General features: G+C 38.3%; 1 long non-coding RNA gene across 1 annotated transcript; it reads left to right on the forward strand.

The window, feature by feature from the left end:
• The first annotated feature begins 263 nt into the window (after positions 1 to 263).
• On the forward strand, positions 264 to 13098 carry LOC115834459. The gene is made up of 3 exons (XR_004029360.1): positions 264 to 429; positions 11563 to 11881; positions 12849 to 13098. It is a non-coding gene; the product is annotated as an uncharacterized LOC115834459 (long non-coding RNA).
• The last annotated feature ends 14669 nt before the right edge of the window (positions 13099 to 27767 follow it).

A 27767-nucleotide genomic window follows, 5' to 3' on the forward strand; every position in this document is an offset into this window, starting at 1 on the left:
TTATCACGGGACCACATGGTTTCTTAACCTTGGTACTTATTGTACATTTTGAGCCAGATAATTTTACATTGAGGGGGGCTGCCTTTAGCAGCATCCCTTTCCTCTAGCCACTAGATACCAAAGCACCTCCTGCCCTCAAGTTGTAACAATCATAAATGTCTCCAGACATCGCGAATAACCTCTGGGAAACAAAATTGTCCTGAGCTGAGAACCACTGGGCTATGCACCAATATCCACTCTTCAGTAATGTAATTGATATTGTTCGCAGGTCGATTTTATAGTGCTGTGTGGCATGAAAAGGAAGCCTACACATGACTCAGTGAGAAAGAATGGACAGCCCAACAGATCAACACCCACGGCCAATGATATATCAGAACACACTTCATCACAGATGACAGGAGGAAAGTGAAGTGGGAGGTGAATGATGTGGTATGATTCAATAGATTTCTTTTTGTGTGTGACATTTACTTTTTCTTCTTTTAAAAATAACACATGTTCATTATATAGAAAAGGAACCAATATACAAGTATAAGGAAGAAAAAGAAAAATAGCCCTAATATCACCACCAATAGATAATGGTTATTGCTGTAAATTATATTATTTTTTCTAGTAGTCGCTACTTCTCCATGTGATGTGTGGGGTCCTCCCTGTGAGGGGATTTTTCCTGCTGCTCCAGTAAAGTGAGTCTTGTCTATGGGACCTGCTTTGGCCAATGAGATGTGATGGAAATGATGGGCTGCTTCTGAGTGCAACCTTTAAAAGTCAGCAGTTGGTTTCCCTTTAGCTTTTTTCTCTTGACCATGAGAAGAACAAAGTACTGAAAAATGGCTGTTACTTTGTACTAATAAGTAGAACAAAGAAGGCTCAAAACAGAGCTACAACTGACATGAAACTAGAGCAAGAATTAAACCTTTATCAGTATAAATCACTATAAATCACTCCCAAATACATAACAGATGAAGGTATAACAGATGAAGGAATTCTGGGATTATTTGTCACTGCAGCATAACCCCATAAAAAACTTACAGTGTATTTTATTCTAGTTTTTTATGTACATATGTGTATATATAAGAATAAGATAGATATTATTTAATATAGTAACATTTCTATATAAATATATTTTTCCACTATTGAAATAATTTTCATGTTATAATCTTTGTGATTCATTTTTTCTCTTTATAATTTTCAACTATAATTCTTCATGTCTTTCAAAGATTTGTACACTATAACTCAGGAGGATGGTATGTAAGATATGTAGGAAGAGAGAATATATTGGCAAAACGATATCACCTTATATTTTAGGTACATACAGGTTTATCTGTAGTTTAGAAAGAAATAGAATGTGTCATACTTAGCTCCTGACTGATATTGCTTTGGTCACATTTCTCTGTGATGTTTCTCTGTCATTATTATTACTTCTAACAATTTCCCATATAGTACATAGGAACAGTGACAAATTGAGTTCTCTGGCAACAGTTATAATTACCGTATATTTATGTGAACAAATGTATTTGTTTTATCTTTATGATTAAGTATAAATTATTGAAACAGAAGTGAGTTTTTAGAAGCTAGGATGGCTGTTTGGGTGTGTCAAACAAGTTAAACTTGACAATAAGGCATGTGCTTTAAATTTCCTTGGTTTGTCGCACTGTTTACTCTGGCGGCAGGGCTGTTCTTAAGTCAAGCTTTCTTGCTCTCCCCGGTAAACTGTTACATGGTAGACTGATGTCAGCCAATCCTGAAGGAAATATCTGGAAACAGCAAATTTATTTTCAATCTGATGCTGACCAGTCATGCCTCCAAGGGCCTCATTAGACTATGTGGAAAAGTTTTCAAAGACTTGGAGGATATCATAATGTGGGCCACCAAAATTTAAATATTTGATAGGTAGACCATGATAATTTAAGTGTGGTTTTGCAAAGTAGGCTATTATGATGTATGTAGCTCAGGGCCTCAAGATGTTCATTATTTTATTTTAACTGTATCCTAAAGCAATGACTTACCAGATGATAAGAAATATATTCTTACTGAGTTTATCATGTTTTATGTTGGCTATTTTAGTTGATGGCCTTGATGTTTGAGTCTTGGCTAAGCACAAAAATCACCTCTTTTTTGTGTAACAAACACAAATACAGAGGTGTGTGTATTTGTTATCTTTATTTGCTGTGTGACTGTGTGAGACAGCTTCTCAGTTAAATGGGAACTTAGACAAGCACGGTTCTTTGAAGGCTCAGATAATTTCTTGAACACAACGAGAGCTTATTTGTTATTCAAGGTGTTAGATGGGTGTTCTGCATGTTACTATGGAAGGAATAACTTTTTTTGCCTATAGTTTCTAGGTGCTGCTGGGCTCAGTGGCTCACACCTGAAATCCCAGCTCTTTGGGAGGCCGAGGCGGCTGGATCACCTGAGGTCGGAAGTTGGAGACCAGCTTGACCAACATGGAGAAACCCCATCTCTACCAAAAATACAAACAAATTAGCCGGGCGTGGTGGCGCATGCCTGTAATCCCAGCTACTTGCGAGGCTGAGGCAGGACAATCTCTTGAACCTGACAGGCGGAGGTTGCAGAGAGCTGAGATCGCGCCATTTTACTCTAGCCTGGGCAACAAAAGCGAAACTCTGTCTCAAAAAAAAAAAAAAAAGTATAGTTTCTAGGTTCTGCTATGTTCTTTAACATCACTCTAGTTGGGTGCTTCTGGTCATTTCCAGCCAGAATTCTCCACAAAACCGCGAGTTTCGGTTCATTCATTTATTTGTTCAAAAAAAGTCTGTAGACAATGTACTATTTTCCAGTTTCTTAGGTTACAGTAGGGTTTGATAAGACCTATAAAAATCCATGCCTTTGAAAATAATAACACTTACATATGTTGTACATTGTGGCTTATTGAAATATTTACTTTCATGATGTCATTTGATTCACAACCTTGTGAGGTAGAGAAGACAGGATTGTCTGTATTTTATAAATTAGACAGCTGATTGTTATGTTTTTGAGTACAATTGTTTACTTATTATAAACTAGCGTCATGAATTGGAATTTCATCTATATGCTACCAACAAAGTTGCCTTATACAATAGTGACCTCAGTGAAGTGGTGGATGGAAGAATAACTGGGTGAGGAGACAGGAAGGTGAGGGGTAGAGACAATGACTATTTAGAGAACTCTTTTGAGGAAGTACATAACTGGGGGGAAGCTGAAGGAGGATATGAGGCCCAGGGAGGTGTTTCTCAAGAAATTTTGGAAGCACATTTACATGGTGATAAGAATGAGCCCGTAACAATGAAAGAATTGATGATACGGGAGAGAGGCAGGGGACAATTGCAAGAAAAAGTCTCTGAAAAAGCTCAAGAGGGGTGAGATTGGAGTATAAAATAGCCTTAAAAGAGAGAAGGAAGATTCAATTCATTTTAATAGGAGGAAGACAAAGGATACAGACATGGATAGGTAGGCTGGTAAATTTGATGGAAAATGACATGGTTCTCATTTAATCAATTCTCTTTTCTCAGTGAAATAAGAGACATGCTAGCTAAAAGTGGGGAGCACACAGATGGTGCTCAAGTTATAAGAGAAAAGGAAAAGATGTAAAACCATCATTGTATATCCAACTTTACATTTTTAATGTAGTAGGTTTTCTCTTCAAGTTTCTTTTTTTTTTGAGACAGAGTCTCACTCTGTCACCCAGGCTAGAGTGCAGTGGCACGATCTTGGCTTACTGCAGCCTCTGTCTCCCGGGTTCAAGTGATTCTCCTGGCTCAGCCTCCTGAGTAGCTGGGATTACAGGCATGTGCCACTACACCTGGCTAATTTTTTAAATTTTTAGTAGAGACAGGGTTTCATCATGTTGTCAAGGCTCGTCTCGAACTCGTGACCTCAAGTGATTGGCCTGCCTTGGCCTCCCAAAGTGCTGGGATTACAGGCGTGAGCCAATGTGCCCGGCCTCAAGTTTGTATATAAAGATAAAAACACTTACCCCTAGAAATGTACATAATTGTAAAAATCCTCACTATTGTCCTTATTTTTCATTTACTTTGTATCAGCCCACGGATGTTTTTATGCGTTAATGTCAGGTCGTATAGATTAGTTGAACATCCTGTCTTATGAAGTAAATTTATGTTTTGCCAGATGTAAAAAGTACCTAATATGTCATATTTAAAAATTGCTTTTAATGACTCTTTGCTAGTTTTGAGGTTCAAAATATTTGTTGAACTAATGGTGGTTATGTTTGTGCTTTGATGAACTCTGTAATGAAGTTTTATAATTTTCAGTGATAGTTCCTATAAAATTTCAGCAAAATTTTTATATTTCTAAAAACGACATCAAGGTACGGGTATTGTTTATGTCACTTCTTCATATCATTTCCACATATCTTCTGACAGTTTTTGTTTCAGACTACCTTTTCAAGGCTGTTGGCCATGCATGTTTGCAAACATCCCTGAAAGATAGAGATCCTTGTGGGATAGATGGAAGATTTTGTTTCTGACTAGGATAATAAAGATAATAGCTCTCACTAGAAAAGGATAAGCAGATTTGTTAGCAGCCCTTATTAGATTCGGGTTTTCTTAAGTTTGGAATTCCTCGGTTACGACACATGCCAACTAACTCTGTGTGTAGCACTCACCTAGGTCTACCTGCATCACTCCCATGTGACTTGGGGAAAAGGTGGAACTAATGGGAGTGTGAAGCTCATGTTGCCTGCTGTGCTGTGAGTAACAGAGCCTTTTGTCTCTGGCCCAGAAGTCTCATGTTCTCTGACAATACTTACAGAACTGTGTCTAGCTAACTTGTTAACTTACAAGTGGGGTCTAAACATCCCAGACCCTTTGCAGTTCCTGACATTTCAAAAGCTACATCAGCACAGTCACTTAATATCATGGAAAAATGTAAGGTACTCTTTACTTATTTTTTGGAGTTCTATTTTTACCTCTAATCTTTTCCCTTTTCTTTTTTCTTCCTTCTTTATTTTGTTATTTTTAATTTTCAGGATTGAATTTAAACACCTAATTTTTTTGTTCAACATTTAAGACACACATTTTGCTTTAAAGTCTTTCAGTAATAGTATTTAAATTATTTCCTTGGCTTTTAAAAAGGACAATTTTCTTAAATTTGTCTTTTCTAAAGGGTACTTATTTCAGAAAAATTTTCTTCTGGGTGGGAGTAGTAATTGCTTCTGAGTCACAGCAAGCAATGGATTGAATTTTAAACTCTGGAGATCACATTCCAGCCGAGCAATTTCCCAAAGAAAAGAAATCTAAAGTAGTCCCCTAAATATTAAGCAAGTGACAGCAATGATAAGTAGGGGACTGCTTTGAACTGACGACGGAGAGTGGGCCCATTGTGGTTTACCAAATTTAGACTTGGTAAAATGAGACCTAGCATGGACAGGCATAGGAGAAACCAGGGTCAGTCAATGGGGACAGCCAGGGAAGCCCCAGCTGGCTTCTTTCAAGAGATACAACCAGAGAGAGGGTCTTGGAAGTCATCAAGGAGCGAGACATGAGCAGCTTAAAATGCTCTGGAGATGGCAAGGGAAAATTACATCCTGTGCTTTCAGGGCTGCAGGATGTGGGTTGACAGAATCAAGCATGGAATTTTCCTACTCAAAATGAGGGGACAAGACTGGTGATCAAAGGCAAGAAATAAATAAAGGTCCCAAAGCAGCTCAGACTCATGATGCGTACGGCACAGTGAAATCCAATTGATTTCACTCAAGTGGTAAGAAAATTTCAGGAAACAATGAAGTGATGAAAGCATGCCTAATTCAGGAAAACCTGGTGGATCTTAGATGGCCCTCTTGAATTGCCTGTGTTAAAACTTTACTAAATATAATTAACTAAATAATTATTTAAGTATGCAGGCATTCTATATATTTAAGGAATTTAATGTTTTTTGTTTTTGTCTTTTTTTTTTTTTTTCGAGACAGAGTTTTTGCTTTGTTGCCCAGGTTGGAGTGCAGTAGAGCCATCTTGGCTCATTGCAACTTCCACCTCCCAGGTTCAAGTGATTCTCGTGCCTCAGTCTCCTGAGTAGCTGGGATTACAGGCGTGCACACCACACCTGTCTAATTTTTGCATTTTTAGTAGAGACAGGGTTTAGCCATGTTGGCCAGGCTGGTTGTGAACTCCTGACCTCAAGTGATCCACCTACTTTGGCCTCCCAAAGTGCTGAGATTATAAACACGTGTCACCTCACCTGGCTTAATGTACATTTAAGGGATTAAAGTTATAGATTACAAAAAGACTCTCACTGTCAAGGCATCCTAATTCAGAAATCATTGCACTATTTTCTTCTTAAAGGTATTAAAGTAAAACAATACTGTAGAAATGATAAGCTTTTATTAACTTCTTTGAAATAAAATGTTGTTAAATAATGTTATTCTATCACACGATTTCTACCTGTTTTTAAAGCACATGGCCTTTGAGATCTATTTTGGATAATGCTAGATGCTTAACCCCTTTATTTGAAGAAATAGTCACAGTGGATTATTGATATTTAAGTGGCTTCTCTTAATGCTACTTGAAAAAAGTAACCATGAGAATCCTGCTTAAAATTTTACTTTATTTTATTGTTTTAGAGACAGGGTCTCACTCTATTGCCCAGGCTAGAGTGCAGTGGCACAATCACGGCTAACTGCAGCCTCGAACTCCTGGGCTCAAGGGATCCACCTTAGCCTCTGGGGTAGCTAAGTGTGCACCACCTTGCCCAGCTAATTTTTACATTTTTTATAGAGATGGGATATTGCTATGTTGCCCAGGCTGGTCTCAAATGCCTGGGTTCAAATGATTTTCCTGCCTTGGCCTCCCAAAGTGCTGGAATTTCAGGCATGAACCACCGCACCTGGTCCTGCTTAAAATTTTAATTCTCATGTTAACAGAATGTTGGCTACTCCACCAAAAAAGCTCACTCTCCAGAAGAAAAGTAAACTAAATAAGTGGGTGAGTGGGAAGGTAAGAAGTTGTATGGAATCTGCCCCATATGCCAGCTATTTATTTCCTCATTAAATGTTTAATGCAAGAAAGGTACTTATTATCTGCCCTTACAAAGCTTACTTTCTGGTTGGGGGAGACTGACAACCAACACATCAAATAATGTATCAAGTGGTGTTAAGTGCCATAGAGGAATATAGAACAGGAGAAGGGGAGTAAAGAAGCCTGGGCATGGGATAAGGATGTTGTCAGAGTCAGAGCCAGATATTTCAGAAACATACATCTGATAGTAATGTCCCTTTGCTCAAATCCTTCAAAGGTATCTCATTACTTCAGCACTAAGACCACACTTCTAAACCTAATGTACCCCACCCTGCATAGTTTGACCCTTGACAAACTCTCCACAATCAACTCCTTCCATGTGTGCAGACGCACTCTTCATTTCTGCCATATTTAGTTCCACAGACCCCTAGGTTACATCATCCTTTCATGCGTTTTCTTGTTTATTGACCTGTAAATACCTATCCTTTGCTCCCCAATTCTGTCTGATCTAATAAAGCTTCTTCCTATCATTTAAGACTCTGACCTAGCATCGTCTTTTCTTAGAAGTGCTTTTAATCCATTTTATCTAGTACCATAGGTAAGTTTCAATTCCTCCTCTTTTCACAGCTCTGCAAATGGCTTCCCCCAAGTTATGCCACCTGCTCAGAATTCCACAACACTGTTCTCTGTGCTTCTGTCTGTTCTAGCACCTTTCACATTGTGTTACTTATGTAAGAAAGTTTGGAATTAGGTTAGCATAAACAAATAAATCGTTTAATTCTAATAATTCTAACTGATTCTTCTGACTTCAGTGTGAATTTCTCAAGGACAGGGTTTGAGTATGTTTGCTTTTATACTCCCTACATGGACACAATCCTTGGCACTTAGTATACATCTCACGATGTTTGTTTGATCAATCCATTTTGTATGTAAACATTCTAACTGAGCTTTAAATCTTTCTTGTTTTAGTGACAAGGATCTTCCATAGTAATTTTCTACACAATAGTATTAAGATGTAGTCACATGAATAGACTCACCCCCAATTTTTTTTCTATTATAGATGCCATATCATATTCTGAGGACATAGTGTCATCTGATGCTTACTGAATTCATGCTAGGTGCCAAGCACTGTTCTATGCACTTTAAATAAGTAACAACTTATTTACTCCTAATGACAACCCTGGAAATGGAATGGGTATTATCAATTTCCTCATCTTGCATGAGTACAAAGTGGTTAAATAACTTGCTAAAGGTTAGTCATATAACTAGGTTTCAAACCCAAGCAGCCTAACTCTAATTCTATACTTTCAACCACTATACGACACTGCCTACTTTTTATTAAGCTTCAGAAAGTTAAATTATTCATTCCTTAACAGAAGGGAAAAGAGGAAGCTGAGAAATATTGGCATAGAATTTGAACTACTTAGAATTTTAAGGGTTGTTTGGTATGGTGTGGAAAGTGCAAAGTACCTTAGGAATTGCGCCAAAGCTTTGAACTTAAGCCTCTAGGTACAGTGTATTAGACACATGATATTTTTGTCATCTGCTACCTTCAATAATAATTCGTTTAATCCACTGAAGGGTGGTAAATGCTTTGGAATACATACAAGATGCTGTGGTTGCCATGGGGTGAAGTAAGAAGATATAAAACAAATAATTAACTCTCTGTAGCCTGCAAATAGTTTTTCCATTGTATACCTTCTATATGTTCTGCTGGTAAAATAACAACACCCATTTGAATAGCATGCTCACATGCACTGTTTCTTTGGATTCTTTCCACAACTCAGGAAGGTGTAAGCAGTGCATTCATGATGCATGTCTTATAGATGCAAAGACTCAACTTGCCCAAAGGCATGAGTGGGGAAACGTGAAAATGAGTGAGGCATATGAATGACATCATTTGCTCCTTTTCTCTCCCCTTTATCTTGCCTTTCATAATTATATTAGATAAGACAGTTTAATTGCAATTTATCCAATTGCAATTTATCTTAATACTATTTATCTGATGTAAAACATGTCAAAATTGGTCCAGTTTTTCATTAACGTAAAGAAAAGTGGGCAAGGTGGCTCACGCTTGTAATCCCAGCACTTTGGGAGGCCAAGGCAGGTGGATGACTTGAGGTCTGGAGTTCGAGACCAGGCTGGCGAACATGGTGAAACAATTAGCCAGGCATGGTGGCAGGTGCCTGTAATCCCAGCTACTTGGGAGGCTGAGACAGGAGAATTGCTTGAACCCAGGAGTTGGAGGTTGCTGTGAGCCAAGATTGTGCCACCTCACTCCAGCCTGGGTGACAGAGCTAGGCTCCATCTCAAAAAAAAAAAAAAAAAAAAAAAAAGTGATTGGTTGAGAAACCATTTCTGAACTGTTGTAATTGAAGTACAGACCATCTCTACAGTCTCCTGATTTTGGAGAGATTTTAGTTGCTGATCTTACCTTCCAGTGTTACAACTCTTCTATGTTCTATGAGCTTCCACCACCCACATTCCTATCTGGTGAGTGCCTAGAAGAACCAAATATAATGGTTCCCAGAAATCTGGGTGATGGTGTTAGTGATAGTGACCCATGTTTCTCCAACAATAACAATACTTCGTATCTATTACCATGTGGGATTATTACCACAACCTCTTGAATTATGTGTGGTAGATATTAATGTCCCAGATTTATAGATGAAGAATTGGCACATAGCTAGGGTAGGTGATTCTGTGTTCTTTTGAAAGTTTTCTCATAGGCTTCACCATACATGTTTCTGTGAATTCAAGTCTACTGTGAAGCGTACATTTGCAAACCACTCCTTCCCATTCTCCCCCACGTAAATAAATAGCACCTTCATCTAGCAGTTGCTTGAGTAAGAAACTTATGAGGTTTCCTTGAATTCTCTCTCTTCTTTCTCCCTACACCAAATCCATCAGCAAGTCCTGATTACTTTATTTCAAAAACACAACCAGAATCTGTCCACTTCTTTTCATTGCAGGTATTTTCTCTATTTCATTTAGGGCTAGCATTCCCAGGACCTAGAACAGTATCTGGTATGTCATAGGTCCTCAATAAATATTTGTAAAATGAATATTTCCACTGTGATACTAGCAGTGATATTAAAAATATTTAGAAATATATATGGCAGGAACTTGGACCATCGGCAGGACTTCTGAAGTTCTTTAAGTTTCCTGCTCTGCCAGGTGCTAACACTTTGATTCCTGGGTCCTGAGGCAGTTTGGGAGTTCTGGGGGAAAGGATAAGATGGCTGAGACATCACCTAGGTATTACCTTTTCTCAAGTGTTAGGAGATACTTAATTTCTGTTAATGTGCTTATGAATTGAATGTCACAACAGAAAAAGGATTGTGCGTTCCTACATTTGGGAGATGGAACCAACAATAATTCACTAAATTTGAAGTATTTTTATAATTATGAACATATTAGGAAAGAAGCTAAAATACTTCTGTTATAACAAAGGCAAACCTTTACCCAAGCCAGGCAGTTTGGGAAATGCTGCTGAAAATGTATCCTCTCTCCAAGAAAAGTAACTTGAGTACTCATCTAATTTTATTAAAAAAAATTCCAACAGCCAATAATCACCTTGTAGCAATAGTATATGTGTGTATTTACCTGAATAGTAACCAATTCTGATAAATACTTCCTAGCCTACAAAAAAGATATTGATGTACAAAGAGTAGGAATAGAAATGCTTCGTTAAAATAAAGAAGGAAACAGGAAGTGTGGTAAATTTTTGATACTATTTTAATTTTTAATCTATTTTATAAATTCTAAGTAGTGTCAGACAAGAGTGCATTATTGCTTCATAATTCAGCAGCTTTGTGATCTGTAGACTGTTTACTACATCAAAAAAAACAAAAGGATGGACAAGCAGAAAATCCTGTGAATCCTGAATTCTTATATTAAAGTGAAAATATTACTACTCTGCTATTTGACTTGTCCTCGAATCCTTGGATTATTAATCAGTTTGAGAGGGTCCAGAGAGAGAGCCTTTCCTGTTGCAGATTTGCTTTGTCTGTTTCCGTCATCTGTATCAGATAGGAGTTAAGTTAGAAGTGAAACATGACATTCTGACAGTGAATCCGGCAGACAGATTCTTGGCTGCATTCTCTGCTACACTTGAACTTCTGCTAAGCATGTGATGAAAGAGTGTTTTCAACTGCACCAGCTGTGGAGAGGTTAATAAAACAAAAGAGGGAAACAAAAGTGCTCACAGCAGAAAGCTTCTGGCTTTGCTGATTTTTCTGGTTACAAACAATATGTCAGAGAGCTGTAACTGCTGTGTTGGTTTGGGCTTTAAGCCATTTAAGACAAGTTGAGCTTCTGAATTAGAAGTTTAAAGAGAATAAATAAGCAGCACATCAGATGCAATGTTATGTATTTTGGTGCTGGAAATGGAAAGCTCTTACTTTGCCATAGACAATTGGAAATTAGGAAACTGGTGTGTATTTTGCTGGCATCCTTGATAGTTTCTCCTGTAAACAGAAGCCTGCACAGGCTTTCAGATGTTTGAGATATGCAGAAGCAAAAGTGGTCTTGGCTTAGTGGACTGCAAGCAGTCTGTTATGCTTTCTGTCTCTCTTCCTGTGTCCCACTCCTCCAGCAAAGGACCATGGAATGTGGAACCTTACCCAGCCTGCTGCTCAGGAGGCGATTGCTCAAGGCTGTCTTATGTAGAGGGGTCAACAGTTGACCCACGAACCATTTAAACTGGAAGGAAGAATTAACCAATACCCTGAGAGATTGGCTACAACTACTTTTCCCTGAAAGTTAGAGTGCAGAGTGCAGGAGTGGAAGGCCATTTACTAATTTTCCTGTTTCCTTCACCAGTCCTCTACCTCTCTGTAGCTAAGGTCCTTCACTCAATATACTCAAGTCGTCTCTGCTATGACTGCATTCCCACATGCCACGGCATATAAAAGGTAGGATAAGGAGTTCCATCACTTCACACAAGCATCTACCAGGAGGAGGAAAATAAAAACAACATTTGACCATCAACTTTGCCACTTGCTGTGAAATTGAAGGCTTGTTATTAAGTGTTTGGGGACATAACGAATGTGACTTACATATGTCATCTGGGAGACATGGTGTTTATATTTCTTGAGTTGAATTGGGGCAGAAAAAAATGGGCATTTAAAATGCTCAATAATTGAGAGAAACTTTAAAAGTTATACCTTACCCTAGTTTGTCTAATAGCTATCATTATCACCTTATTAGTCAGTTACTTGGGAAATTCAGAGATTTAGAAAATTCTACTGAAATAAAATGGATTGTTTCGGAGGCTGTTTCTGAAGAGTTGCAGAACTCCCACAAAGTCCCAACACAAGTCTCATTCCTCGTTTCCTCCTGACCCCCAGTATTCCAGCTGATTCAAGTTCACACCCACATGTTCTCTTCAAGTGTGCAGTTCCTCAGAGAGTCTTCTTTGTGGCTCCTAGACTTATTTTGTCAAGTACTGGAGCACCATGAACTTGTTAGGGAGCAAATGCACACGTGTTCTACACCAGAAGACAATCAGATGCACTGATGTCTTGATTTATTGGGTTTGTAAATTTGGGTGTGATTAAGCACAGCACTGAGGAATCTGTCCTTTTAGACTGCACTTACTGCAGGATAATGAATGTGATTTGATTTACACAAATGTGATCTGCGGAAAGGTTTGTTTAGGAGTACTCTAAGTCACAAACTGAGGTATATACTTCATATAAAGCGTTAGTGAGGTCCAGGGAACAGTTAGGCAGAAGTGGGGAAGGTGTTGAGTTGGTTGGAACACTATGTGAGAAGCTAAGTTGCCCCAAATTTTGTTCAACATAAGCATACAATTATCAAATACCAATTTGATATCAAGACAATACTAATTTCTACTTCTCCTTTTCTCTCTACCGCTAGCCTGTGAAGAAAAAACCAACACCGAGAATTTTTTCCATCCCTCACCTTTCCTTTGAGAACTCAACAACCCAAGCAACATGGACCTTTTCCCAAATACCATTTAGGAGAAGTCACTGGCAGTTTAAGAAAAAGATTTTTTAAAAAAGTTTCAGGGTGAGACATCTTGCAACATAAACTTTAAACTTCATTCTTAGCATCAAAGCAGCAATATTTTTGTGTGAGTACTTATTTTTAATAAACTTGACTTTTTAGAGTTTATTTAAACAATTTTTAGAATTTTATTTATTTTTGTGGTGTACATACTAGATGTATGTATTTATGAGGTACACAAGATGTTTTGATACAGGCATGCAATATGAAAAAAGCACATCATGGAGAATGGGGTATCCATCCCCTCAAGCATTTATCCTTTGAGTTACAAATAATCCAATTAGACTATTTATTTTAAAATGTGTAATTAAGTTCTTAGTGAACTATAGTCACCCTATTGTGCTATCAAATTGTAGGTCTTATTCATCCTTTTTTTTTTTTTTTTTTTTTGTGATGGAGTCTTGCTCCGTCGCCCAGGCTGGAGTGCAGTGGCATGATCTTGGCTTACTGCAACCTCCACCCTGGTTCAAGCGATTCTCCTGCCTCAGCCTCCAGAGAAGCTGGGATTATAGGTGCGCACCACCATCCCTGGCTAATTTTTGTACTTTTAGTAGAGACGAGGTTTCACCATGTTGGCAAGGCTGTTCTTGAACTCCTGACTTTAAGTGATCCGCCTGCCTCAGCCTCCCAAAGTGCTAGGATTACAGGCATGAGCCACTATGCCCAGCCCTTATTCATTCTTTCTATTTTCTGTTTTGTACCCATTAAGCATCCCCACCTCCCTGCCAGCGCTTCACTACCCTTGCTAGACTCTGGTAACCATCCTTATACTCGTCTATGTTCATGAGTTCAGTTGTTTTGATTTTTGGATCCCACAAATAAGTGAGAACATGTGATGTTTGTCTTTCTGTGCCTGGCTTATTACCCTTAACGTAATGATCTCCAGGTCCATTGCAAATGACTGCATCTCATTCTCTTTTTATGGCTGAATAGTACTCCATTGTGTATGGGGACTACATTTTCTTTATCCATCAATCTGTTGATGGACACTTAGGTGGCTTTCAAATCTTAGCTATTGCAAACAGTACACGACAAACATAGGAGTGCAGATATCTCTTCCATATCCTGATTTCCTTTTTTGGGGGTATACAACCAGCAGTGGGATTGCTGGATCATATGATAGCTCAATCTTTAGTTTTTTGAGGAACCTCTAAATTGTTCTCCATTGCACTTGTACTAATTTACATTCCCACCAACAGTGTATGAGGGTTCCCTTTTCTCCACATGCTTGCTAGCATTTGTTGTTCCCTGTCTTTTGGATATAAGCTGAACCTTAGTTTTTAATCTCTAAAATAGGGCTAAGAGTGTTTAGGTAAATACAAAAATTCAATATGTGTCTAAAATAAAGATACCTAGCAGAGAATATGCAAAAAATTAAAGTTTTGCCTCCTCTTATATAAGAAATATAATTAACACTTACTAAATTTGATAGTAGAGGTGAATGTAAATTAATTCCCGTAAAATAATCTTTACAAACATAATATAAACAACCAGTAAAACTGGCTTTGAGGAGACATTTGGCTTCTAGTTCAGAGAATACTTCATCTTTGTATTTTCTCCAGTATTTTTGGAATGTATGTTCAGCGGGCAATAAACAAACAGAAATTTCAAATCATCTTCGTCTTGGTTTGGAAGAAGTAGAAATAGTATAACTATTGGCCACTGAGACGCTGTGGGTTTCCCAAGAGACAAGATGTGCTGGGCGTGGAGCCTTAGATTGTGGAGTGGCAAAATTACAGGGCTTGGAAGAAAATATTATTCTACATGGCCCAACAAGGCATGTTATCAGATACTTAGTACTGGCTGCTTACCTGGGCAGCACCCCAAAAGGGAGAAGAGTATGGGATAGAGGAAATAATTATCTGGAGGCTGTTATTCAGCACTTAACATCCATGTGAGGGAGCTACAGTACAATGTTTCTTTTACTGCAGTCTGTATTAAAATGTCCACTTCATCTGTTTTTGGGAATATGTTGCTTGATTCAAATAACTACTTTTAATTTTTAAAGTAAACAAAATTAGAATAATAGGAACAACGTTAGTTTTGGGAAACAGAAAAGGGTTATCGCTGTTCTTTTTAGCATCAGTCACCTCGTGCTGAGTCTGCGAGAGGCACAAAAGGATCTCCACCTAGCCAGCGTGCCTCCCTTTCTGGAGGGCCCTTGTCCTGTGGTAAGCAAGTGAAGCATCAACACCTATAGAGGGCCCACTAGCTGCTGTCAAGTGATGTCTGCCTTAGAGATGACAAATAAAATACAGGACCCATGGCAACAATAGAGAACTTTGCTTTCATAACTGAAAACCTGAGAAAGTTTTGCTGTGTGGAATCACCAGTTTGCTTTTCCACAGGGGTTTGCTATCCTGCTCGTCAGTCTGATTTTTGATTATTCTAAAATTGTCTCTGAGTGCAGTATAAAGCATTTCTATGTATGAACCATAATACATAGAGTAGATGTCTGCCTTTCCTTACCAGGCGGCAGATTCTCCCTGGATCATTTACTGTTTAGAATCACAAAACAAATACAATGTTGTATAATAAAACTTTACAAATGGTGAATTTTAAAAAATGGTTTATAATCTCTTAATTGCATACTGCAAAATGAAAGACATTGGGAAAAATAATTTTAACATAGTAATGACTCTTTGCGAAGTTCTTTAAAATTGCCTTTTAAAATTACTGATTACATCAAGGGCAAATATAAACATTATAAATTGATCAGATTAACTTTTATGGGTTTTCTTCTAAGAGTACTTTTCTTTTTCTCCTATCAGGCTTATTTACTGAATCACCAATCTAATTTCTAAATTGTTGTTATCCTTTAAAATTTTTACAGTTATAAGTTATGTGGTATTAATTATATCTGCTGGGAGGATTTATCCAGACGCATGGTTTTCTCTTCCCTTTTTTTTAATCAATAGGGGATTTTAGTAACATCATGATCATCATATCACTCACTGGGAACCCATTGTGTGCCAGGCACTTTGTAGACATTCTTTCAATTGTCATAACAACCTTGTGGTGTTTACAGATGAGGCTCAGGAAGTTAAATAAAACTCTAAGAACTTGTACTCAGGGTTGTCTCCTTCAAAATTCTTTGCTGATCCTAATTCTGAACTGTGTGAATTTGTCAAAATATGAAATATTGGCTACCCAAGCATGGTAACAGTACATTTGTAAGCATTAATGTATCCAGTGGAGCAAATCCCTTGTCTTTAAAAGGCCCATGCTTGTTTTTCAGAAACTCTGAGGCCATAGGACTCTACCACACCATAAACTCTGTTGGTTTTTGCTCTGTTTTCAAAGCATCTAACTCTGCCAGAAAGTAGTTCAAGCATGTTGGAAGAATCAAGCTTCCTGAATTGGGCGATGCATAATTTGGTTTAAAACTGATATAACAATCGGAAATTCTACTTATCCGCTGAATCATATTGATTACACGCCAACGTCTTGTTCTTTATCCTAACCGCACTCATTCTATTTTTTTTCATCTACAGAATTCTCGTAGCCTACAAAGCAAATTTCAAAACAGATATTTAAAGGGATGAAAGGGCTTAGATAACTTTATAAAAATTAGGGGAAATCAATTTCAAGGATAACTGTAGATATCTGGAATATGTAAGTAGCATCCAAGTTCTTGATTATAAAGACATGTTACTTGGTGACTTCAAAACCAAAACAATGCTCCTCTTGGGATTTTCAAAAAAATACAGAAAGAGTAAACTCAGAGTAAAGATATAAGTAGAGATAGGGCCTAAAAATGGAAAGCAATTATGAAGAGAAAGTGAAAGACAAGGAGGAATGTTTAGAAAAATCAGATAACAGTGATCCAAAAGAGAGAACCCTCAGGATAGAGAAAGATACAAAGATAAATAGTGGTGGAAAATAATGAGGGCACAAGGTTATAATTCAAAGTAAATTTTCCAAATTGCATGTCCTGTTTAAAGTATGTGTCTTAGAGTTTTACATAAGTCTGGTGCAGTGGGAAAAAACACTGGACTGGGAATCCGAGGTCCTGGTTTGGGATCTGGCTAAACCATTCATCATCTATGTTTTCTTAAACAACCTATTCAGGGCCCTGGTTATTTTTTTACATACATATAGATCCAAGAGATGCTATTAAATGCCTTCTAGTGCTAAATAACTCAATCTAGCACGGAGCAGAATTTAGAGTAATACCTTATTAAATGGCAAGACAATATTTTCTTGCCATTAACTGATACTGTGCTGATGACAACCTGCATAGGACCCAACAGAGTCTGGAGAACCTGTTCATTCTTTCTTTTCTTTTTTTTTTTAAGAAACATTAACTTTTATTAATTTATTCATCAAGTATTTTAGGATGGTTATATAGTTTGATAATATGCTGAATGATCATTAAGGATATATCAAATTTTAGTAACAAATAAATTATTTAAAATTATTTGCCAGAATCTTAAAAATGACAAAAACTAAGAAAACTGAGTCATATTATGATGGTAAAATTCAAATGTTGAGGTATCCTAAAAGAGAACATAACAGCAATAAAGTACTAATAGCAATTTTCATATGGCATTCAATGTAAAATACATTGAAGTCATTAACATAAAAGAGTTACACAGGTAAAACATCCAGCCAAAAACTCACCAAAAATGTGTTAAGATTCTATTTATTCAAGTCTAATACATCTTTAAGTGGAATTTTGATGTTTTTTCGATGTGGACTCTGAACATTTTTATTAAGATTATTTTTTGCCAGGCATGGTGGCACATACCTGTAGTCCCAGCTACTTAGGGGGATGAAGTGGGAGGATCCCTTGAGCCCAGGAGATCAAGGCTGCAGTAAGCCATGATTGTGCCACTCAGCTCTAGCCTGGGCAACAAAGTGAGATTTGGTATTAAAAAAAAGGATAATAATAACAATATTAGTGTTATCAAAGTAGTGTAGTGGTTAAACACGGGGACTCTACAACAAGCTACTTAGGTCAAAATCCTGGCTTCACTACCTACTAGTTGTGTGATCTTGAGCAAGCTATCAACACACTCGGTGCCTCAGTTTCCTCACCTATAAAATGCGTATATGAATACTCACCTCATATGACAACTTTAAACGTTAAATGAATAAGTACAATTCTTCTAATAGTAGCTTTACTCTGTCACTGTGACAATCATTTTGCTGACATTATGCAAACATTCTCTTAGATTTTATTGTATACAGTGCATATTTGATCTTTCTTATTAACTCAAAACTGACTATGCAAATAAAAGTTTGGTTTTTTTTTTTTTTTTTTTTTTTTTGAGACGAAGTCTTGCTCTGTCACCCAGGCTGGAGTGCAGTGGCGCGATCTCGGCTCACTGCAAGCTCCGCCTCCCGGGTTCACGCCATTCTCCTGCCTCAGCCTCTCCGAGTAGCTGGGACTACAGGCGCCTGCCACCATGCCCAGCTAATTTTTTGTATTTTTACTAGAGACGGGGTTTCACTGTGGTCTCGATCTCCTGACCTCGTGATCCGCCCGCCTCGGCCTCCCAAAGTGCTGGGATTACAAGCGTGAGTCACCGCGCCCTGCCAAAAGTTTGGTATTTTAAGGTCTAGTGCTGGTCCTTGAGGTCTAGATAAAATCGGTGTACAACTGGACACTACTGTAATTTGGGCCTTCTGTATAATAGTTTAGTTTTTTGCCTAAAGTCTCCCTATAATTGCCAACTCAGTAAACCCTTTAATTTCAAATATACAATGATGCATAAAAGCATGGTGCCGTAGTCAGAATAAATTTTAAAATGATCTAATCAAATGGATGTTAGAAAAAAAATGTGAGTTTGACATTGTAATGTCCATATAGGTTTTGAGGTAACATGGATAGTTCTTTTTTCTTCTGACAATGAAGAAAAATATGTTTTCACTTTTTTGTGTGTGCTTTTTAATGCACGTAACCATCAGTGCCAGTGCACTTAAGTAATACCAAAATAACACCTGCCCTTTACCCCTCCCGCTCACACACACACGCACACACACGCACACCCCTGACCATATCAGTGGAAGATACAGGTGTTTCTTATGTAGAGCATGATCACTGTAGCCTTGATTGATGAGTTGAGGATCCTTATGTACTAAGGAAAGCTGGTGTTAAATCTAGGCTCATGTTAGAGCTTGAGAAGCTGTTTTGACAGGAGGAAGTGTAGAAGGGAATCAGTATTACTCTGAACAGAATTATACTTTGTCTCTTAGCTCCATATATTTTAGCTGTGTAATCTTGGGAAAGTTATTCAAACCCTCTGAAACACAGGGTCCTATTTCATGATGTGAGTACAAATACCGTATCTATGTTATAAAATCATTGCAGTAATAAATAGAAGCATCTCCGTGCTCTGCAAACTCTCAAAAAAGTAATGTTTATTCTATTTTGGGAGATAGGGTGGGGTATGTGGACTGTTTTTATGTTAAATGAAAAGAAGGGAATATTCCAATGAATAAAAGAAAAGTACATGTGAAACATTTAGAAAAATTATAGGAGAGGTTTTTGAACTCTAGAATAAAATGCTTAGAATATAGAAATTGCTAAGTAAACATCAAGTCATGAACAAATCACGTCCCTTATCTTCATGAAGAAAAATGTAAATAATTCTTCAGAAAGCTTTTTTTTGATAATATTAAAACATTTACAGAAGAGTCAGGGAAAAAATAACATCAGCAGGTCTGAAGCAGATTTCTAGCAGAAGTAGAGCTAACAAAGGCTTGTCCTCTGTCTCTCAAAGAGGCTTAAAAACCAAAGTGGTCCCCTAGTGCAATGATGTCTAGTTAATGCTAGTTGTGTTTGACAAGTGTCTTAACTTGGAAAAATTTCTTTCTCATTGGTTTTCTCAGCCATCATTGTGTGGGCAGATATTTAAAGTATCTGATGTCAGCTAACCTTCAAAGAATCAATAACCAAAGTCACTCACACATATACAAAACCATTAGAAAGGGAAGGCAGGAGCCAGTGCAGTGAACAGCCTCATCTGTCAGATGCTTCATCTCTCAGTTGATGGTGTTCCCATTGCGGGGAAGGACCTGTGCCAGTGAGGACTCCTGTTCTCCACTCACTCCCATTCATTCACTCATGCCTCAGTAACTGTAGGACCCTGGGTTGGTGATTAAGACAGAACACAATTAATGACCTTCAAGTCACAGTGGGGAGCCTGGTCACTCATGGACTATAGAAGTGGGCAGAGAACAAGGGCACAGCCTGTTCCCCATGTACATGACATGTGGCCGTGGTCTGATTAAGGGCCCTTTTCACCATATCTCTCTATTATGGGGATCTTTTAAAGTTGTTTTTCTATTTACATAATATTTCCAGAGTCAAAGGGGGTCTCTTAAAAAGATCACCTCCTTGTATTTTTACAACTCTTTAACATTATTTTATCAGACCTGAGGGTGTTGATGTATGCCTGTTTGTTTCTCATAAACTGATTAAGAAGTCACTGTGATGAATTCAAATGTAACATAATTAGAACTTTTTCATATAAAATTATTTTTCATATGGAAAATATGGATATGAGCAAAAATATCAGTCTCTTAAAAATGAGTTCCTTGAGTACCTTAAAATAATAAAAAATATGAGAAGGTAGCAGAAATGTAAATTTTACACTTACCATCGGATATGCAAAATCATCCACCTCCTCAATTTGCTTCCAGCATCCAGATTACATTAATTTTGCTATAGAATATATGGCTATTTTTGAAGGACTAAAATTTATAAATATAAAATCTATATTTCTTCTATTTTATAAATCCTGTTTTCCTGAAAATGATTATTATTTTTGCCTTTCTCCACAACACAGATAGGCAATTAGGGAACATAGACAAGAAAAGAAGAGATAGTATGTTGCTTTATAAAGCCCTCATTTATTTGAAATCATTTAATGTACACCAGAAGCCTACATTATAAAGACTATTTATTTACTTTTTTTTTTGGAGATGGAGTCTCGCTCTGTGCAGTAGTGTGAGCTCAGCTCACAGCAACCTCTGCCTCCTGGGTTCAAGTGATTCTCCTGCCTCAGCCTCCCGAGTAGCTGGGACTAAGGTGTGCACCACCACGCCTGGCTAATTTTTGTATTTTTAGTAGAGATGGGGTTTCACCATGTTGACCAGGCTGGTCTCAAACTCCTGACCTCAGGTGTTCCACCCACCTCAGCCTCCCAAAGTGCTGGGATTACAGGTGTGAGCCACTGTGCATGGCTGATTTATTTACTTTATAAGTAAAGAATACATGTAGATATATTGAGGAAACAGAAGAAAAAAGTTACAGCTGTTACCAGATTTCAGAACTGTCTTTTTCAGTGGATTTGATAATACTTTTTCATATATTTCAAAAATGTGTAATATTATCCTTTTGTATATTTCACTGAAGGGAATTGCCTTCAAGCAAATGCTTATAGATGCAACTGGAGTCAGCAGGAAACCTTCTATCGTATGTTGTCCTGCCACCGTAAAACATATTTGGTTATTTGGTTATTTTCCTAAGCCACAAATAAATAATTCTTATAACATTTGTTTCTAACCACCATTTTACTGATGTGGACACGATGGAAACATTGTTCATTGAAATAAAATGCAAACTCTTGGACTTACACTCCAAATTTACTAGCTCTTTCTTTTTTAGACTAAAATAGTGGAGAAGAAAAGCCAGGAGCAAATGAGAGAACATCTCAGAGGGAACTCTGAGGACACGAGCTGTCCCAGACTCCTGACTGTCACCAGCTGCCCAGCCATGGGCTACGGCAGTGTTGCCTTCTCAAGGGCAAATATGCTGGGAGAGTCTTTATTTTCATGTTCCTGCTTCTCCTTTTTCTTTATAAGATTTCTTTTGTTGTTATTGTTGTTGTTGCTGTTGTTTGTTTTCCAAGTTTCTGTACGTTACTGTTTTTTTGTTTGTTTGCTTTTTGAGACAGAGTCTAGCTCTGTCACCCAGGCTAGAGTGCAGTGACACCATCTCGGCTCACTGCAACATCCGCCTCCCAGGTTCAAGTGATTCTCCTGCCTCAGCCTCCCCAGTAGCTGGGATTATAGGTGGCTGCCACCACACCCAGCTAATTTTCATATTTTTAGTAGAAATGGGGTTTCGCCATCTTGGCCAGGTTGGTCTCGAACTTCTGGCCTCAAGTGATCCGCCCACCTCGGCCTTCCAAAATGCAGGGATTACAGGTGTGAGCCAGCGCATTTGGCCAGTAAGTTACTATTTTGAGAGAAGGAATGGATGCCTGCCAGAGGAAGGATTCTGAAAGGTTTTTATGATAAGCATTGCTAACATTTATTGAATGCTAGGTGTCAGGCTCTTTATTGAAACTCTTTATCTGTAAAAGCACTTGTACTCCCCTCTTTTGTTCAATGCCTCAGACAAAGAAGGAAGTTTTATCAAAATTGCAAGTGATACAAAATGAGGAGTATTAGCTAATTTGTTGGGAAAGAATAATTCATTAAAATAACTTTATAAGCTAGAAAGAGTGGTTGAAACAAAGAAGTTGAAATTCAACCGGATAAACGTAAATCTTACATTTAGTTTCAAATAATCAATTTCTTGTGTGGAGAATAGTGAATATTTGATTTGGTAGCATATGGAAGGTAAATTTACATATTTTAAAGCAAGTTAATCTAACTCAAGAGTGTGGACCTACTGCTAAACACCTAACTCAGTTTTATTGTCTATTAGTTGAAATATAGTGTCCACATCAAGGAAATTATTAGTCTAACCTCATTTGCTGCTGGTCACACAGGAAGTGCTCTACTGAGTTCTGGGGCACTGCATTTTTAGGGAGAAGTTGACAGCAGACTGGAACATGTTCAAAGGAATGACGGTGAAGGGTCTGGAAACCATATCATATAAGGAATAACTGGGGGAATGTGTTCATTTAGCGAGAGAAAATGACAAGCTGTGTTAACAATTTCAAAGGCTGTTCGGTAGAGGAGGGGGTAGACTTTTCCACAGAGTTACAGAACTAAAATGAATGGTGGAATCACAGAGTGGTAAGTTTAGGCTCCCAGAAGAAAATGCTTTTCTAACAATTACAGTTATTCGTGAACAGGCTGACTCAATAGTAGCAAGTTGCTGGCCACCAGGAGTGACCTGTGTACCCACCTGTCTGAGCAGCAGGAGGGAGGGTGAGGGCTGCTGGCTGTTGGGAGTCTGAGACAGAATCTATGATGATCCTTTCGTGTGCTCCCTGTAAGAGGCATAGTCAGGATCTAGGGCAAAATTTTCTCTTTTAAATTTAAACTGAAGTCCATCTTCATATCCGCGATGACCCACTCAGGATTCTTTTATGCATTTAGAAAAATTCTCTCTCTCTCTCTTTCTCTCTCTCTTTGTCTCTCTCTCTCTCTCTCTCACACACACACACACAATGTATTTTATATCTTTCTTCCTTTTACCATCTCTTAACTGGGATAAAAGGGGTCAAGATCGGTAGCCAAGTGGCAGTAAAATACATTTGAATCAAAGTCACATTCAGCAACCATAGCAGAAATATTTTCCCGAAGTTTATTTCTGATTCTAACTGCAATAGTTCGTGATCTAGCTTGACATGCGTCAACCAGGTTGTTGCTTTGTACCTTGCCTGGGAAAAGATGTACTGGAAACAGAGTCAGAGGTAAACACTAATAATGTTTGCCTTGATGGCAAAAATCGTGTTGCAAAGGTGTGTTGTGTTTTCTTGGGAATTGTAGGGTAGAAACATTACATGAAAAGAACAGATTAAAAATTGCTGTTGTCAGCATCCATCTTTGTACAGTTTTCTAAAGCTTTTTCTGTATATATATTAGTGACTATGGTATTCTTTACTGTAAATCCTTCACTCATGCTGATATCTAAAGATAGGTCCTACATTTATGAATTGAGAGATGGTGACAAGTCTTTCCCTTCCTCCCTCTTTTGCTTTTTCCCTTCTTCCATCGTCATCTTCCTCCTCCTCCTCCTTTTCCTCCCTTCTCCAGCTCCCCCATCTGTTCTCTTCCTCCTCATTTTCTTCTTTTCTTTTCCCAACAAAGGGGAACGCTTTTTTTCTACCCTTGAAACCCCCCAGTCTTCAGTGTACAGATTGAGAGTGCTTTTGGTTTCAGCCTGGCATTTCACCTTTTTCCTGTGCTTTGCTGTTTACTGACTCTACAACTTTGCAATGTCCTTTTGGTAAAGCAAACAGGACAGCCTAACCTGTGGAGAAATTATTAATAAAATTTCAAGAAGTCAACTCAGCATGGGCTGAATAATGAAATTTGGAATGTTTTCCCTATTGTTGCCTGGATCCAGCCAGGCAGCTTTGGCCCGGGTGGCTCAGCCCAGCTTGCCCTGTGTGGTTTGAGGCCTTTAACTATGAGGCAGGTCATTAACTGGCTGGTGAAGCAGCAGCACATTGTTCTGTTATTTTCAAACCACAACAGCCTCTGTGGAATCCAAGAGCCATAAAAATGTAGTTCTGATGCTGCCTGACAGAGGCATAATTCATGAACTCTATAATTTAAAGGGATTTCAATGCAATTGTAAAACTAATAAAAAATGAATTGCTTTTGGGGAACACTGGTACCTTATTTAATCAATTGATTCCACTAATTTAAAAATACAGTTGGCCTCGTAGCTGTGTGTGTGTGTGCGCATGTGTCTGTGTGTATGTGTATGTGTATGTGTGTGAAGATAAGTAAGATTAAATCTGATGCCAATAGTTAGTTTCACGTACATAACATTGTTTTTGGACCAAAAACAAAAAAAAAAAAAGGAAGAAAAAGAATCTGAGAACAATTTATGGCCTGTAGCCAGTAACAAAATGTTTCTCTCTGTGCCTTTTTATCATTTCCCCCCAAATGTTGATTATGCCCAAGTTAAAAAAAAAAAAAAAGTTTTGGTAAGTTACTAGAAGGTTTAAATTTCAGTCTGGATTTTTTTTTTTAAAGCCTGAAATGAAAGGCTTTCTTTAATCAGATAACTGACCAGCCAGTAATTTTAGCCCAACTATGACACACCAGTTGGCAGGTATAGAGGTGCACAGCCCCAAGCCTTTGCCTCTGTCCCTGCTTCTCTGCCCGCTGGAACTGTCATTGAGCTTCCCTGTCTTACTGCTGGTCCTCCAAACATCCTGAAATTCAGAAAACGAGAGGCAGGTGTCAGAGGTGACCACGCAGATGGCACAAGAGGGACTCCGTCCCTCCATCACTCCACCTGGGGAGAAAAAATAGGGCCGCCCCACACCGCAGCTGTCTCAGATCCAGAGCATCTATGTTTCAAATTGATCCCTGATTTCCTGAAACCTTGGCTCTGAAGTTGTTTGGGAGGCTTCGGTGGGGCTTTAAATACAAGTACATTAACTCTTCTATTTTAACTCCCCCATCATGAGTAATGGCAGCTCAGAAATGCCCTCTATGATGTCACGTCACAAAAGGCTCAGAAAATTATCCCTTTCCCCTATTGTCTGTCTGTTTTCTTTTGTTCCTTCTCTACTCACCACGTTCACTGGCAGCCATGAATAAAATGTAACATGCTAAATGACTGACATCCATTAAAGCTCCTTGACAAACCTTGGGCCGTGTTTTGAAAGGCCCATGGAAGAAAAAGGATTGTGTGCTCTTTGAATCTTGGTCTGCTGAACGCCTGCCAAGTGAAGGCTGCTCCATTCAAAGGGCTGAGTGAATAAATGAGAATAACATCCTTGGGGACCCGCGGGATCAGTTTACTCCGAAAATGCTCAGCTTCACAAAGGGTCAGAGTCACAAGGTAAATGAAAATGGCTAGAAGAGGACTTTGATGGCCGAAACACTGTAACAGTAGAGGACTTGAAAGAAAACTTTATTTAAAAAAAATAAAAAAGAGGAAAAAGAGAAAAGCGGGGGCAGGGGAATCTCAGAAAGGGAAAATCAGTTGATAAGAACAAAATGCTTTGACAGCGACATCACTGAATATTTGTTTATAAATTATACACAGATAGTATATACATAAATGTATGTGCTTGTGAAAATGTATAAACTTTTCATCCACATCTGTAAACACCATGAACTAATTTTACTTTACACATGAATAAAAACTGGGTCAAGCCTGTTAGCTCATTTTCTTGGTGGGCTACAAGTACTCTAATTGTCATCTTAGTTGCAAGTGATAAAATCTGCAGTGCCATCAAAGATGTCATTTCTTTGCATCACTCCTTGTTTTTTTTTTTTTTTTCCACACATTATTTCTCAGTCAGAATGATTTCTATTTAACCACTTTAATGGAGGTGAATTAGAAGCAGTTTTTAGGCAAGGAAATCAGAAAAACCACAAGAATTCTTGACACGTTTCCACAGAGACCCCTGCATGGTGCCTGACACAGGGTCACTCATACCAGACTCTCGGGCCCCTGACCTTTTCAGCTAATTTTTAGGTGTATAGACTATGGTAGTTTAAAGAAATCCTGCAGAATTAGTTATATCAGATTATCTCCTGTAAAGATGTAAGTGAAGTTCAGCTCTCTCCTTTAAAAAGAAACTCAGCTAATGATAATTATGACAGAGGTAGGAGCTAAAGTAGCTGAAGTAGAGGAAGGAGAATTGTGGCAAATGACGGCCTTGCCCCTGCAGGTCTGGTTTCCAGTAGAGGTGACATCAGACAAACTCAACCTTGAACGGTGGAGCGGGTGAAATGTGTCCCTCTCCCTTCCAAAGGTCTGTCCACCCAGAACCTGTGACTGCAAGTTTATTTGGAAAAAGGGTCTTTGCAGATGTAGTTAAATTAAGGAATCCAAGATGAGCTTATCATGTATTAGGATGGGCTCTAAATCCAAGGACAGTGTCCTTTTTAAAGAAGAGAGGGGAGAAGACAGGGAAGAAGGGAACGTGAAGTCAGAGACAGAGATTGGAGGAATGTGTTCCTAAGCCAAGGAATGCCAAGGGTTGTGGGCAACCACAAGAAGCCAGGAGACAGGCATGGATCAAGTTCTCCCTCCCAGCTTCAGAAGGCACCACCCTGCTGACACCTTGATTTAGGACTTCTGGTTTCCAGAATTGTAAGAGAATAAAGTTCTGTTGTTTTCAGCCATCAAGTTTGTAGCAGTGTGTTACTACTACTCCGGGAAACGAAGACTGATGACAGTGGCTGGCTGCTGTTGCAATCGTGGGGTCATCCATTTTGGGCTTGCTGCTCTCCAGGAAGAGAGAAAACGGTTCCTCCTGAGGCAGCTGATTGCATTACTGAGTGACAATGGCCACATAGGCACACTCTGTCAGAGGTCTCCCTGATGATCATTTTTCCTAAAAGACCTCTGTTTTTCAATCACCAAACATGCATATCTCCTCAGAACAACATTATTTAGCTGATGTTTGTAAAGGAAAAATAATTGTTCCCCTAAACTCATTAGTCTATGGGAAAAACTCATATTATATTCCAAAGACCATTGGTAACAGAATGGCATGTAAAAGGCTGCTGGTGTTAAGGCCATGGTACTCCACACAAAGCAACTGCATGTGTTAACTGCAATATTAATTCTTTGATAATTAAAAATTGATGTTTTAAGCAGTTTATATTCTAATTTACTAGTTTGTTACTTATATAGAGGAGTCTTGTTACTTACATAGAGGAGTCTTATTGTGTTTTAATACTTTAGTTGGTGGTTTGGGGTTAGTATATAGCACATTTTAACTTTTTCCACTACAAATAATGGGAAATTGACTTTCAGTTACTGTTTTCTCAAAGAATGTCTGTTTCTCAAGAATGTATTATGGAAGTTGTGCAGGAGAGGTCTGTATTTCCTTTTATTGGTGTACGTATGTGTGTACATATTTTAAAAGACCATGACCGTAC

This window comes from Nomascus leucogenys, chromosome 3, assembly GCF_006542625.1.
Source record: "Nomascus leucogenys isolate Asia chromosome 3, Asia_NLE_v1, whole genome shotgun sequence".
NCBI classification, from domain to species: domain Eukaryota; kingdom Metazoa; phylum Chordata; class Mammalia; order Primates; family Hylobatidae; genus Nomascus; species Nomascus leucogenys.